The following is a 13,272-nucleotide window of genomic DNA, read 5'->3' on the forward strand; positions in this document are numbered from 1 at the left end:
CATGTGATCACTATTGTCCACCTGTTTCCACATACTGAGGCCCGACGCACAGCATCAGACTTATGGTTAACCATAGTTTCCACATTGACATGTGCTTATGAGGGGAAACAGAATAATTTATAGTGTCATTACCCCTTTCAATTGTTTTTTCTCTCAATACTAGATTATCTTTGTTATTGGAGTTCAATTACTGCTGTTTGGTGGCTTATATTAGTTTTGTGATGGATATTCCTGACACACCTCTGACATTCCTTCCAGGCCTCCCTTACTTGGGATGTACCACTTCATTTCTAGGTAAATGTCTACATAATCTTATTTCCTTTAGCTTGAGAGGATTTAAAAAATAAACTTCCAGCAACCTTTTCTGGGGTCTGGGAACTTCCTCAACAATATTATCTCATTTATGAACTTCACAATGTAATTTTTGTGACCGTCCCCTTGTGTTTGCCATCTTATAGCTTCCAGGGCGTATGACACTGAATATTTTTCTTACAGAGTTTAACGTCATTAATCATGGATTTATATATGAAATCAAGTTAATATTCATAATTTATACTGTTCTCTGAGGGAAGAGAGCAAAACTACGCCTCTGCACAAATTATTTGCAATTAGGAATGATTTTGTACCCAGGCTAGTGGGGCTACATGGTGAGTGAAAAATGAGTCTTAACGGTTTGGAGTTTTCTGTTGTCTAGACACAATAAAATTCTCGCATTTTAGATTATGATCTAAGCAAATGAAAAAGTTCTGGTGTAGTTCCTATCAGTTAATGGATATCCAATTTGAACTCCACATTCCAATCAACTTGTATTCAATACAAGTATCCTTCAGTGTTTGGTTACTGACATGAGTTAATTTTAATACATTAATCTACACAGTAAAAGCAAGTTTCAAAGTTAATGTTTTCAATGCACTGATGGTATTTATTAACTGCTTTGGGGAGATCGGCAGCAGCCTTTTGTTACCAGATGTTGAAGTCACACTGCTAGATAAAGAACATTAGGGCATGAAGCAGTGTGCCAATGTGAACAACTAATTGCAAACAGCTACAAATCTCTTTGCAACAATCAATGATTGAAAGAGAGAAACCTTCAATTTGAAGTATTCTTTTGCCGTAAATGAAATATCAACAAACAGCATTTAAGGAATGATAATTTTGTGCTGTTTGTTCAAACCTGAAATTTTAAATTTACTGGAGTGAAAAATATTCCTATAAATTTCACAGGTGTACATTATTTCGTATCTCAATGCCTAGTGCTGAATATTCTAATGTGTACTTATTAGAAGTAAAATAACATTTCCAGTTTTATTTTATGCATCCCATGTTGCCGGCATCCTGAAAATGACGAGAAAGATAGGAATATTTCATGTGCTTCTCTTGTTTACCAACTTGAGACTCTACTGTGGTGTAATATTTGGAATATATATTAGTCAAGGTACCTCAATCTTTCAAAGGGTTAAAAGAACAACTTCAAATCCATAGAATACCTCTGGAAAGAGCAGAATAGCAGTGCCACAGCCCTGGACCTGACCACAATGCACAGAATAAAGGTGCTGAAGTAATAATGCCATAAATCAATGGCATTAGCATCAGGAAAATCTTTACTTCCAGAAGCTGTTTTCACAGGTCATTAATCAGAGCCTGAGCGGAAGATTAAAATAACTGATTTCCAATGTTTAGGTTCCATAAAGCACATCCACTCAAAACACTCAAACACAGCATAAAGCACTAGAAACACTAGAAATTTGCAGTAGAATATACAACTTGGATTTTTAACGTGTCACTTCATTGGACTCTTACAGGAAGAATACATTGCAAAACTTGAAACATCCCTGCCAGTCATCATTGAAAAGCTGTAATATTTCCAACTACATTTTTGTATAATTTGAAAAAAAGACATTCTTGTTATAAAGTTGTGATATTTTAAACTTTTGAACAAAGACTTAAGCTCCAGGAGATATTCAGTAGTTTGTTATGACAATTACAGCTTTTAAGATGGGTCCTTACCACAGGTTGCCATAGCATCAGATCCAGTTTGTAGATTTGTTGCCAAAGTCCTCTCTCCTTGTAGTGATCTATAGGACCTGTTTGGTCTAGTATGGTGAAGGAAAACTACGTAGTAGTCCAAAGAGAAGAGACTTTTGCCCTAAATGAGATGAAGTTTATTACATTTTGGCAAATAAGTACAGGTTATATTGATATAATAGACATTGTTATTTAGAATACTAAAAAGATATCATTGTTAGGACTTCATCAAGGTCCAATGCTGTTTACACTACCCAAATCAATTCGTTGTCAGGCTGCACCTTGTCTTGGGACTTTTCCTACAGATTATCGGCACTCAATGCGGCCTATAACTATCTAGGTGTGACTGGTGTTCCTACTCCATTGAGTTTCTAGCTTATGTTACTGCTGAACATCTTCTACCAGGTACAGAGTGACTTTTTTTAAACCATCGACTGTAGGTTTTGCCTTTGTAGAATCTTGCCAAAAGTTTCTCTGCTGCAGTGTTTTTAAACATTAAGTTCTTTCAGCTGTTGCCTGCTGCTTGACTAGCTTTCTCAAAGCTATGTCTGATCATTTTTCAGAGCTTCACTATTTGCTACCTAATTTGTCAGCTATGTTCGCTGCTGGCGCTGTGTTGAGTGCTGAATCCTCATCACACTCATCGTGGTGTAAGGTCTGTTTGGTAAATTTGTTGCCAACATTATCTATTGTGCAGGTGATCTATAGGGTGTGTAATGGCCTGATGTGTTACAAGAAAACCACTTAGTAGTCTATTAAGAAGAGTTCATTTTCTTTAACACAATGTGGCTTATTCCGTGATAGTCATTTGCTACAAGTTATGTTACTATGACATTTTTAATTAAGGTTACGAAGAAAACATTAGGTCTTAATCTTTTGAGATCAAGAGCCGTTTTCCCTGTCCAAATATATATGATATCCTCATTTGGGCAGTGTTTAATGCAGCATTCACATTATCCCTTTCAGACCTTTACATCCTTATACACCAATACCCTTCAATTCTAAACAATCATGGCATTATGATTCTGTGTTCACTGCCAGGATTTGGCCATGCAGGAGGAAGGAAGTGACCCAAATTCCAAAACAATCTGCAAACCCTGCTCTCTCACTGAAATCAACTGAAAGAACTTCAAACCTGTTGGACAATTGCAAAGTCTGAGGCTCTTGCAATCCTGTTTCCTGGGTTCCTTACCTGCTTCACTCACTCACAATCACAGCCTTCTTTCCCAGCATTGGATAAGCATATGGACGTACATGGAATAGTGTAGGTTAGATGGGCTTGAGATCTGTATGACAGGTCGGCACAACATCGAGGGCCGAAGGGCCTGTACTGTGCTGTAATATTCTATGTTCTATGTTCTATGTGACAAAAACAGAATTACCTTTTCTAAAGGATTTGTCCACTTTCTGGAACAGAAAGTTTCCAGGTAACTTTGACCCTCCCTGACTTGTCACAGTATTAATAGTTTGGTGTCCAGCTTATGATCTCTAAGCTGAAGCTATTTGAGCTGCTGCAGTTGCGAATACAGCAGACATGTTTGTCCCGTATCACACCAGCACCCAGGAATTACCACAAGCTCAAATCATGACACAAAACCTGCCCTATCATCCCTATTGTGTTTTATTTAACTAATTAATTTTATTTTTCAGTTATTTATTTTCCTTTTATTAACCTTGCAACCAATTCCTATACTACTAACTAGTTTCACCGAGATGCCCCTATTTATACACTCTGAAACTAAAAGAGTGAGCTGAGCGGCCGTTACAGTTAAAGAAAATTTTAGCTAGTTTTCTAAGTGAACTAACTTCAGCTGCCCTAAGGTAGAGATCTTGTATATTTCTGTTTATCTCTGGATACAATTTAGAATTTAAACACAAAATTGCAGTTTAATAATAAATATGAAATACAAGTGAAATTAGATTTTTGGAAAGAACTTAAGAAATCCCTTACTGATCCAACTTTCTTGTCTGAGTAGTTTGTGTGTTTCCCTCCTGTAAGTTCTCTCACTTTTGGATCTGGTCTGAAAGTAGGAACGTTCTGACTCACATAAATGTCCTTGACCTGATTAGGCATATCCTTTAATAACTTTGGTTAATAAAACTTGGATGTAAGATTAACAATTGTTTGAACACCTTTTGCTGATGCCCTGAAGATTTTATGACAATGGGCCTTTTGTTAGTTTGTGAATCCATTTTAAGTTAATGATTATTTTAAATTGCCTGGTAGTTAATATTTGGATTTGATACAGAATAAAGAATGCATGCCAGCATTTAGCTGGCAACAAAATTAAATCATCTGCACCCATCACAATGGTAATTGTCTCTACAGCCCTGGCATATAGGATCAGAGAATCCCTGCAGTATGTAAGCAAGGCACAACACCCAGATCCAACCCTCTATAATTCTGCATTTCCCATGGCTAATCCACTTAGACACTAGACAATTTAGCATGGCCAATCTACTCAACCTGCACAGCTTTTGACTGTGGGACGAAACCAGAGCACTCAGAGGAGACCCACATAGTCACGGGGAGAACATGCAAGCTCCACACAGACAGTGAGCTGTGGGTGGAATTAAACTCGGGTCCTTGGTGCCGTGAGGCAGCAGCACTCATCGCTGAACCACTGTCCTGCACAATAATAGCAATGAGCAATGAGCAAATCGCAAATGCAGCCCTCTCAGGAATGGACTGCTCAGCAGGTAGGAACTTGGAAGTTGTGATATCTTCTTTATGATCACTTATATTCATCTTGCTCATATTGCTGGGTATAAGTCAGCTTTTCTGTCTCTGGCCAGGATGGGGACCATTTAAGTAACAGTTAGTGTTCTGCACACAGATGCATTAAAGAACAAGTTGATATGACCACCGTTTCTCCTTTTCTGATGATGAATAACATAGCGACATGACTCTCTCATTTCCCTGCTCTGCTGCATTTCCCAGAATGTAGGGTCATTATGGCTACCATTAGATCCAACAACAACTTATGTTTATATAGTGTCATTGGCACAGTAAAACACCCTAAGGCACATTGCAGAAGCTGCTCTTTCAATATCAGTAGCTCCTTCACAGTTATATATTGTAAATTCTGCTTGATTAAGCTTTAATCTCTGGGATGATTATAGATTCACTGGTGCTTGAACAAGTTGTTGAGAAGTGTGCAACATGCCGTGAGACACTGATTTATGTCGTTCTATTAGGTCCCGTTACCAGTGTTTACAATTACAGAAGATGAACACATTCTACGATGCCAGCTTTGACACACCTACAAAAGCCTTTTGAGTTGCAAAATTATGTGCATGATATTTTTGTAAATTTAGGAATTTCATGTATCAGTAACAGGCCAAACACATATGGTGAAAGGTGCCTAAACTCAGTAGTAAGTATGCTGCAAGTTGACTGGGTAATGCCTTCTGTCAAGTCCTCTAGACAGAGATAATGGGAACTGCAGATGCTGGAGAATTCCAAGATAATCAAATGTGAGGCTGGATGAACACAGCAGGCCAAGCAGCATCTCAGGAGCACAAAAGCTGACGTTTCGGGCCTAGACCCTTCATCAGAGAGGGTCTAGGCCCGAAACATCAGCTTTTGTGCTCCTGAGATGCTGCTTGGCCTGCTGTGTTCATCCAGCCTCACATTTGATTATCTTGAAGTCCTCTAGTCATTTCCTTTTCGGTATATGTCACTGTTGGTGTCTATACTTTGGCAACTTTCTTATTAACTGCCATTGACTCTACATCTGTTTCTAATGCCTGTGAAGACTGTGCAAAATTTATATACCCCAAAAAGTGTACTCTATTCATTCATATGCTAGAGGTACATTGCATAACATTTCAAACTTGTCATTACATCAAGTACAATACAGAACAGTTTCTTGCAATGATGTTCACTTACCATTTAAAGTTTATACATTTATATTTAATGTCAAACATTCTTGGATACGTAAAACTCAAGGGATTTTTTTTCAGTCAAGCAGGAGAGACTTTGACAGGGGCCTTGGGCTACACACAGCATTTGCACAGATTACCATATCCTCCAGGGAGGTGCCTTGAGTACCAAACTGACCAACCTTCCTCCTACCTACTTGATTCAGTAACACTTTGACTTTGCCATTTTATATCAAATATTTAAACCACTTCAAATTAATCACAGCCTGTTTTACTCCTTTTGCTGACTTCCATCTCAGCTTGTTACTGTTTCTAAAACAGGTATTTAATAAGATATATAGAAATAAAGAAAATCTGAAACTTTAATGATTGTCTGGTCCTTTAAATGGCTTACTGCATGTTTCCCTAAAGTTAAAAACTTCCCTTGAGAAAATGAGAAACCACTGATTATTATTTATTACTTTTTCAATGAATTAATCAATTCACTGGCCACAATGCAGAAGGAGTTCATTCTTTTAAATATAGATAGGCATTTTATAACTCCATCAAATTTATGGTTTTAGTGACTTAAATAATTAAGGCAACTTGAATATATTTCAGGAACAAAAACAAAGTTGCTGGAAAAGCTCAGTAGGTCTGGCAGCATCTGTGAAGGAAAAAAAAGTTAACGTTTTGGGTCCAGTGACCCTTCCTCAGAACTGGTGGCTGGGGAAACTTCAGTTTAGAAGATAGTTTTACCTTTACTTTCTCACTAGTACATCTACAGCTTCAATAGTTGGTAACAGACATCTCATTGCTCAAGTAATCAATCTTGTTCTGAAAGCTTGGCACTACTGGCCACTCAACTAGAAGGGTTATCAATTTTGACCTCTGTATCCAAGGCTGGTCAAGGAGCCAGTTTAACTAATATTCATTTTCATCCTAAGGGCCTACATGATGGCTTCTTTTACATTGGTGGTACCATGTGGCATTTATCCGTTAGCCGCTGGGGAGACGAATGGGTGGGGAAGTTGGGACATGGTAGGGCTTCCCAGTGATGGTACTTGATGAAGGCACAAGGAAGTTATGACATCTCAGGAATATTGAAAGACAACATAGGTGGTGAAATGTCTGCTTGTGTTTTGCTAATTAAACTGTTTCATTGATTTCACATCTGCTTAATGATTATGGTGAAATTCTTAAAGGTTTATTGAGAAACAATTTGTACATCATTGAGAAGACATTATGACAGAACTGAATTGTTCAATGATTTGTGTCCTAAGACATCATTGTAACAGTGATTGGAGACCATCTTCTCTCAATGAGTTATGGAAGAGAATGAAAGACTTTTTTTTCTAAACTTCATTCTTTGATTAAAATGTCACAATCTTTTCACATGTCAAGAAACTCACTTGATGTAGCCAAAAATAAATATGTCAGAACAAGCTGAAGTGTAAACTAAATTGCATTGAAATCTTCAAAAACAGAAGTTGCTGGTTGCTCAGCAGGTCTGGCAGCATTTGCGAAGTAAAATCAGAGTTAATGTTTTGAGTCCAGTGACTCTTCCTCAGAACTGATGGTAGCTAGGAAAATGGTGGTTTATATGCAGAAGACACAGGGAATGGGGGCTGGTGAGGTGGGTAAGGAGTAAACGATAGGTAGGAATAGAGCTCAAAAAGAGAGTAGAGCAGTTGGATTGGTAAAGGAGTAGATAATGATCAGGCTAGGATGGTGGATGGCTGTTAATGGGGGCTGTTATTGACTAACTATAGGTGGTGTGTAATGGCAGGCTATGTGAAAACAAAGCCTGGTGTGTGGGACGGGGGCTAGGACATGAAAGAGTTTCAGAATTGTTGAACTCAATATTGAGTCTGGGGAGCTGCAGTGTCTCCAGGTGGAAAATGAGGTGTTGTTCTTCCAGCCTGCACTAAGCTTTGCTAGAACACCACAGCAAGCCTAAGAGAGAGACGTTGGCCACGGAAGAGGGTGGTGTGTTAAAGTTGCAAGCAACAGGTAATTCAGGGTCTTTTATGTGAGCAGAATGTAGATGTTCTGTGAATCTGTCATCCAATCTATGCTTTGTTTCCCCAAAGTAGAGGAGACCACATTGTGAACAGTGAATGCAGTGGACTGGATTGTGGGAAGTGCAGGTAAAGTGCTGCTTCTGCTGGAAGATATGTTTGGGCCCTTGGCTTCATCCTGTTTAGGTTTCTTTTTCTTACACCTTGGTTTCTCAATGAGGTTTTCAGAGAGGGGTACATCAGTATTTCAAGCCAATGTTGTCCCCAGTTGTTGTTACAATTAGAATCAATGTTGTTTTCTTTCACCTGTTAGTGCTGATTAATCAGTTCCAAATGGCCAATACTTCGCCGATGTCCAGGTTACTAGCACTAAGTACAAGCTTTCCACATTTTGCATAATAGTTCTCAACACCAGGTGCACTCTTAGGTGTATACACTTGGTGGGGAGGGAAAAAAAGTGTGCTCAGAACATGTTTCAGTGCTCACGTTTGCAGGAGGTTTCCCAAGCACCAAGCTTCAATAACAATTTATTCATAGGCCTTATTTTTAAGATGATTGCAGATGATCAGTGTTAATAAATTTGTTGAATATTAAGATTCTGATGTGAAAGGAAAGGAGACAAGGGTACTTGGTGAGGGTGATATGCTAGGTTGATAGAATTATGGTGACCATAAAGACCAGACCTTGAAATAATTCTGTGTAGATTGGCATTCATCAGCTAGAAATATTGAATACCTGGCTGGTGCGTAGGTACAAGGTTCTTTGTTGAGAACTGGTCACTGGGAGTTATTGGAAGCCTCAGCTTATGATTGAGTGGGATTGCGGGTCAAAGTATGTCCTGGCCATAATCCGATGGGAAAAACAGCAGAGGCTGGACATTTGAGCAGAGAGATGAGCATCAAGATGAAATTGATTGGGCAGGGAAAGAACTGGAAAGAATGCCTGGGATTGCAATGGAGGGTATTAGTGGGTGTGTGGTTGTGGTGCTGGGGAAGTGCAAAAAATGTTGGTGTTAGATGGATGGTGTGGGAGGAGATGGGGAATAGAATGGTGGTCTTGGGAAGGTGGTGGGGGTGTGGGGTTATTGCTGACTGTAGTAACAGCTGGACAGTAAAGGGGAATCTGTTCATAATTTGGGTTGGAGACCAGAAGCTTGAGCCGACACCTGGTGACAGAACAGGGTCTGTAATGAGGCTAAGGGGCAAGGATCAAAACTACAATTAGATTGGTGGGTTAAGAGCGGGAAAAGGCAGGCTGCAATCGGAGGAACATGGGAAGATAGACTGATGACAACAATCTAGACAGAATTATTTATTGAGGCCCAGTCTTTATGGTCTTGTGGTCAGATGGCAATGTCTACGAGATTGATTAAACAACACAATCAAGCATGCTGGGAAATTTGATCAAGCCAGTTTAAACTTTGACCCAGGCCGAAAGCGAAGTTTCACAAATACTGTACCATTTACAAAGGCCAATTCTACTGGTACCCCTCTTTGTGGTTTTGTCGTCAGGCAGCAGGCAAGGCAGGATATGACCTCTGAGATTGAAAAGCCAGGTCTACTAGAGCTCTACCTGCTTTCAAGAGGAGCCCTGTCGATGTCTCAATCACTGCCTAAATATGATGATGGAGAATGGTGCCAGTTTTTGCTTGCCCCAATATTATAATCTTCTGTGGCTCCCTCCTGCCCATTCATATTAAGTTTGAATTGAAATTGATGTTTTAAAATGAAGATTTAAGCCTGTCTCGTAGCTTAAAAGAATTTTAAGGAGTACTTTCTTGAAAACACGAGGAATCTAGTTTTCTTGCCAGCATCATGCTATCACTGTGTGCTGAGTGAGAGGGACAAGGGATTCTGACCCACTCAACAACTGTGTGCAGAGCAATATAACAAAGAACTGCGACTCTCCCTGCCTTCACGTGAGATCTAGAATTTGAACTAGATTTGGTTAGGTAACTGGTTGAAGGAAAGACGGATAAAAGGCTATGGGAACAGTGCCAGTAGCTGGGATTAAGATTGTTGCTGGAGCAGAGGGAAAAGCCACCAAAGGCGCTAGTTGAGCTGAACAATCTGTTCCCGTGATGTAATATCTTTGCTTGTATACCCATTATGGTGAGAGGACTATGTCTTAATGAAGCTGAGTTCATCAATAGAAAGGGCTCCATTCTATCAATGTACAAGTCAATCTGTGATCATCAGTATCACATTCTAAAAGTCTGTGCCATGTTCCTAGAAGCTGCCTTGGTGCTTCTATGTTTGAGAGCTGTCAAGTTTCTGCTATGGTTGAGCGGCCAGGTGCCTTACGAGGAATGGTTACTTGGGAAGAAGGGGTGTTCTGTGAGTCATGGCTGATGACTACATTATGCAACCCTTTGAGTGAGGCCAACTGGAAATGTTGTGTAGCCCATTCTTCTTTACGCTGGAGCAGATGATAGTCTGCTCAATGTGAGGCTTGGTTTGGTTTGGAGGGACCTTACTATATAGCCCTGGCAGATTGTGCCACATAACGCAGTGTGCTGTGCTTTGAATAGGGATGTAGTGGAGGCTGACAAGCTGGGACAGCAGGAGCAATTCTCTGAGGAGGCAGATGAGGACATTGAGCAGGGGGAACATCACCTTCTGCATGATGGAGTGCAGCAGTGTTGGCCCAATAGGCCAGACAAAATTAATTGATACCGAGTTCCATGAGGCGAGAGCTGAGTACAGTGATCCTTCATTGGTTGTAAAATCTGTTGTCCAAAAGGCAAGCAGCCCACATATGTTCCAAGGGGCACTTGTATAGTCTGTTGCTTTTGTTTTATGTCCACTGATGCTACAATTGAAAAAATGTGATTGGCTTGAAGTGTTTGAAGGCCTTCTCTTTGTAATTGTCCCACATTAGGCGATTTTGGGCAACGGTGGGCATTAGGAAAGAGTAGGAGTGACTTAGAGAGGGTTATAAGATGTGATAAGACTAAGGGCAGGTAAACTGTGTGGACTTGTTCTGCAATACTGCAATAAGGGTAGGATTGTGCAGTTATTTATTCAGGGAAGTGTCGGCCCTGTCGTAAATGTGCCCAGAGAGTAATTGGTTTGTGGTTGCTGAATCATTAACTGAAAAGGTAACTCCGCACTGCCAGCATTTAACTGGCTGTATAGCTAAGGTTTGAAAATGGTGTCCCCACCAAGGATTCCAGAATGTTACAGCAGTAGCAACAACCTCTGCCTGTGATAGTGATAATGGGAACTGCAGATGCTGGAGAATCCAAGATGATAATAAAATGTGAGGCTGGATGAACACAGCAGGCCCAGCAGCATCTCAGGAGCACAAAAGCTGATGTTTCGGGCCTAGACCCTTCATCAGAGAGGGGGATGGGGTGAGGGTTCTGGAATAAATAGGGAGAGAGGGGGAGGCGGACCGAAGATGGAGAGAAAAGAAGATAGGTGGAGAGGAGAGTATAGGTGGGGAGGTGGGGAGGGGATAGGTCAGTCCAGGGAAGACGGACAGGTCAAGGAGGTGGGATGAGGTTAGTAGGTCGGAGATGGAGGTGCGGCTTGAGGTGGGAGGAAGGGATGGGTGAGAGGAAGAACAGGTTAGGGAGGCAGAGACAGGTTGGACTGGTTTTGGGATGCAGTGGGTGGGGGGGGGGAAGAGCTGGGCTGGTTGTGTGGTGCAGTGGGGGGAGGGGACGAACTGGGCTGGTTTTGGGATGCGGTGGGGGAAGGGGAGATTTCGAAGCTGGTGAAGTCCACATTGATACCATTGGGCTGCAGGGTTCCCAAGCTGAATATGAGTTGCTGTTCCTGCAACCTTCGGGTGGCATCATTGTGGCAGTGCAGGAGGCCCATGCTGGACATGTCATCTAAAGAATGGGAGGGGGAGTGGAAATGGTTTGCGACTGGGAGGTGCAGTTGTTTATTGCGAACCGAGCGGAGATGTTCTGCAAAGCGGACCCCAAGCCTCCGCTTGGTTTCCCCAATGTAGAGGAAGCCACACCGGGTACAGTGGATGCAGTATACCACATTGGCAGATGTGCAGGTGAACCTCTGCTTAATGTGGAAAGTCATCTTGGGGCCTGGGATAGGGGTGAGGGAGGAGGTGTGGGGGCAAGTGTAGCATTCCCTGCGGTTGCAGGGGAAGGTGCCGGGTGTGGTGGGGTTGGAGGGCAGTGTGGAGCGAACAAGGGAGTCACAGAGAGAGTGGTCCCTCCGGAAAGCAGACGGGGTGGGGATGGAAAAATGTCTTGGGTGGTGGGGTCGGATTGTAGATGTCTGCTTTCCGGAGAGACCACTCTCTCCGTGACTCCCTTGTTCGCTCCACACTGCCATCCAACTCCACCACACCTGGCACCTTCTCCTGCAACCGCAGGAAATGCTACACTTGCCCCCACACCACCTCCCTTCCCCCTATCCCAGGCCCCAAGATGACTTTCCACATTAAGCAGAGGTTCACCTGCACATCTGCCAATGTGGTATACTGCATCCACTGTATCCGGTGTGGTTTCCTCTACATTGGGGAAACCAAGCGGAGGCTTGGGGACCGCTTTGCAGAACATCTCCGCTCGGTTCGCAATAAACAACTGCACCTCCCAGTCGCAAACCATTTCCACTCCACCTCCATTCTTTAGATGACATGTCCATCATGGGCCTCCTGCAGTGCCACAATGATGCCACCCGAAGGTTGCTGGAACAGCAACTCATATTCAGCTTGGGAATCCTGCAGCCCAATGGTATCAATGTGGACTTCACCAGCTTCAAGATCTCCCCTTCCCCCTCCGCATCCCTAAACCAGCCCAGTTCGTCCCCTCCCCCCACTGCACCACACAACCAGCCCAGCTCTTCCCCCCCCCCCAACCCACTGCATCCCAAAACCAGTCCAGCCTGTCTCTGCCTCCCTAACCTGTTCTTCCTCTCACCCATCCCTTCCTCCCACCCCAAGCCGCACCTCCATCTCCTACCTACTAACCTCATCCCACCTCCTTGACCTGTCCGTCTTCCCTGGACTGACCTATCCCCTCCCTACCTCCCCACCTATACTCTCTCCACCTATCTTCTTTTCTCTCCATCTTCGGTCTGCTTTCCCCTCTCTCCCTATTTATTCCAGAACCCTCACCCCATCCCCCTCTCTGATGAAGGGTCTAGGCCCGAAACGTCAGCTTTTGTGCTCCTGAGATGCTGCTGGGCCTGCTGTGTTCATCCAGCCTCACATTTTATTATCTCTGCCTGTGCTAAGTGGGAGAATCAAGGGAGTGGCTTACCATAAGAACACAATGCATAGTTAATGAGGCAAATTGGGGAAAATAAAGAGAAACCTGTGAGAATCCCTCCGTAAAAATCAACAAAACAGATATTCATTGGATCTCTGGTAAGGTTCAGCCCAATGT

General features: G+C 42.2%; 1 long non-coding RNA gene across 1 annotated transcript in view; it reads left to right on the forward strand.

Moving 5' to 3' along the window:
- The first annotated feature begins 2,351 nt into the window (after positions 1 to 2,351).
- LOC125464823 (uncharacterized) overlaps positions 2,352 to 13,272 on the forward strand; it is a 72,420-nt gene continuing 61,499 nt past the window's right edge. The window contains exon 1 of the long non-coding RNA XR_007250101.1: positions 2,352 to 2,430. This is a non-coding gene — a long non-coding RNA (uncharacterized LOC125464823). The remainder of the gene's footprint in view (positions 2,431 to 13,272) is intronic.

Source organism: Stegostoma tigrinum, chromosome 24, assembly GCF_030684315.1.
Source record: "Stegostoma tigrinum isolate sSteTig4 chromosome 24, sSteTig4.hap1, whole genome shotgun sequence".
Lineage (NCBI taxonomy): Eukaryota > Metazoa > Chordata > Chondrichthyes > Orectolobiformes > Stegostomatidae > Stegostoma > Stegostoma tigrinum.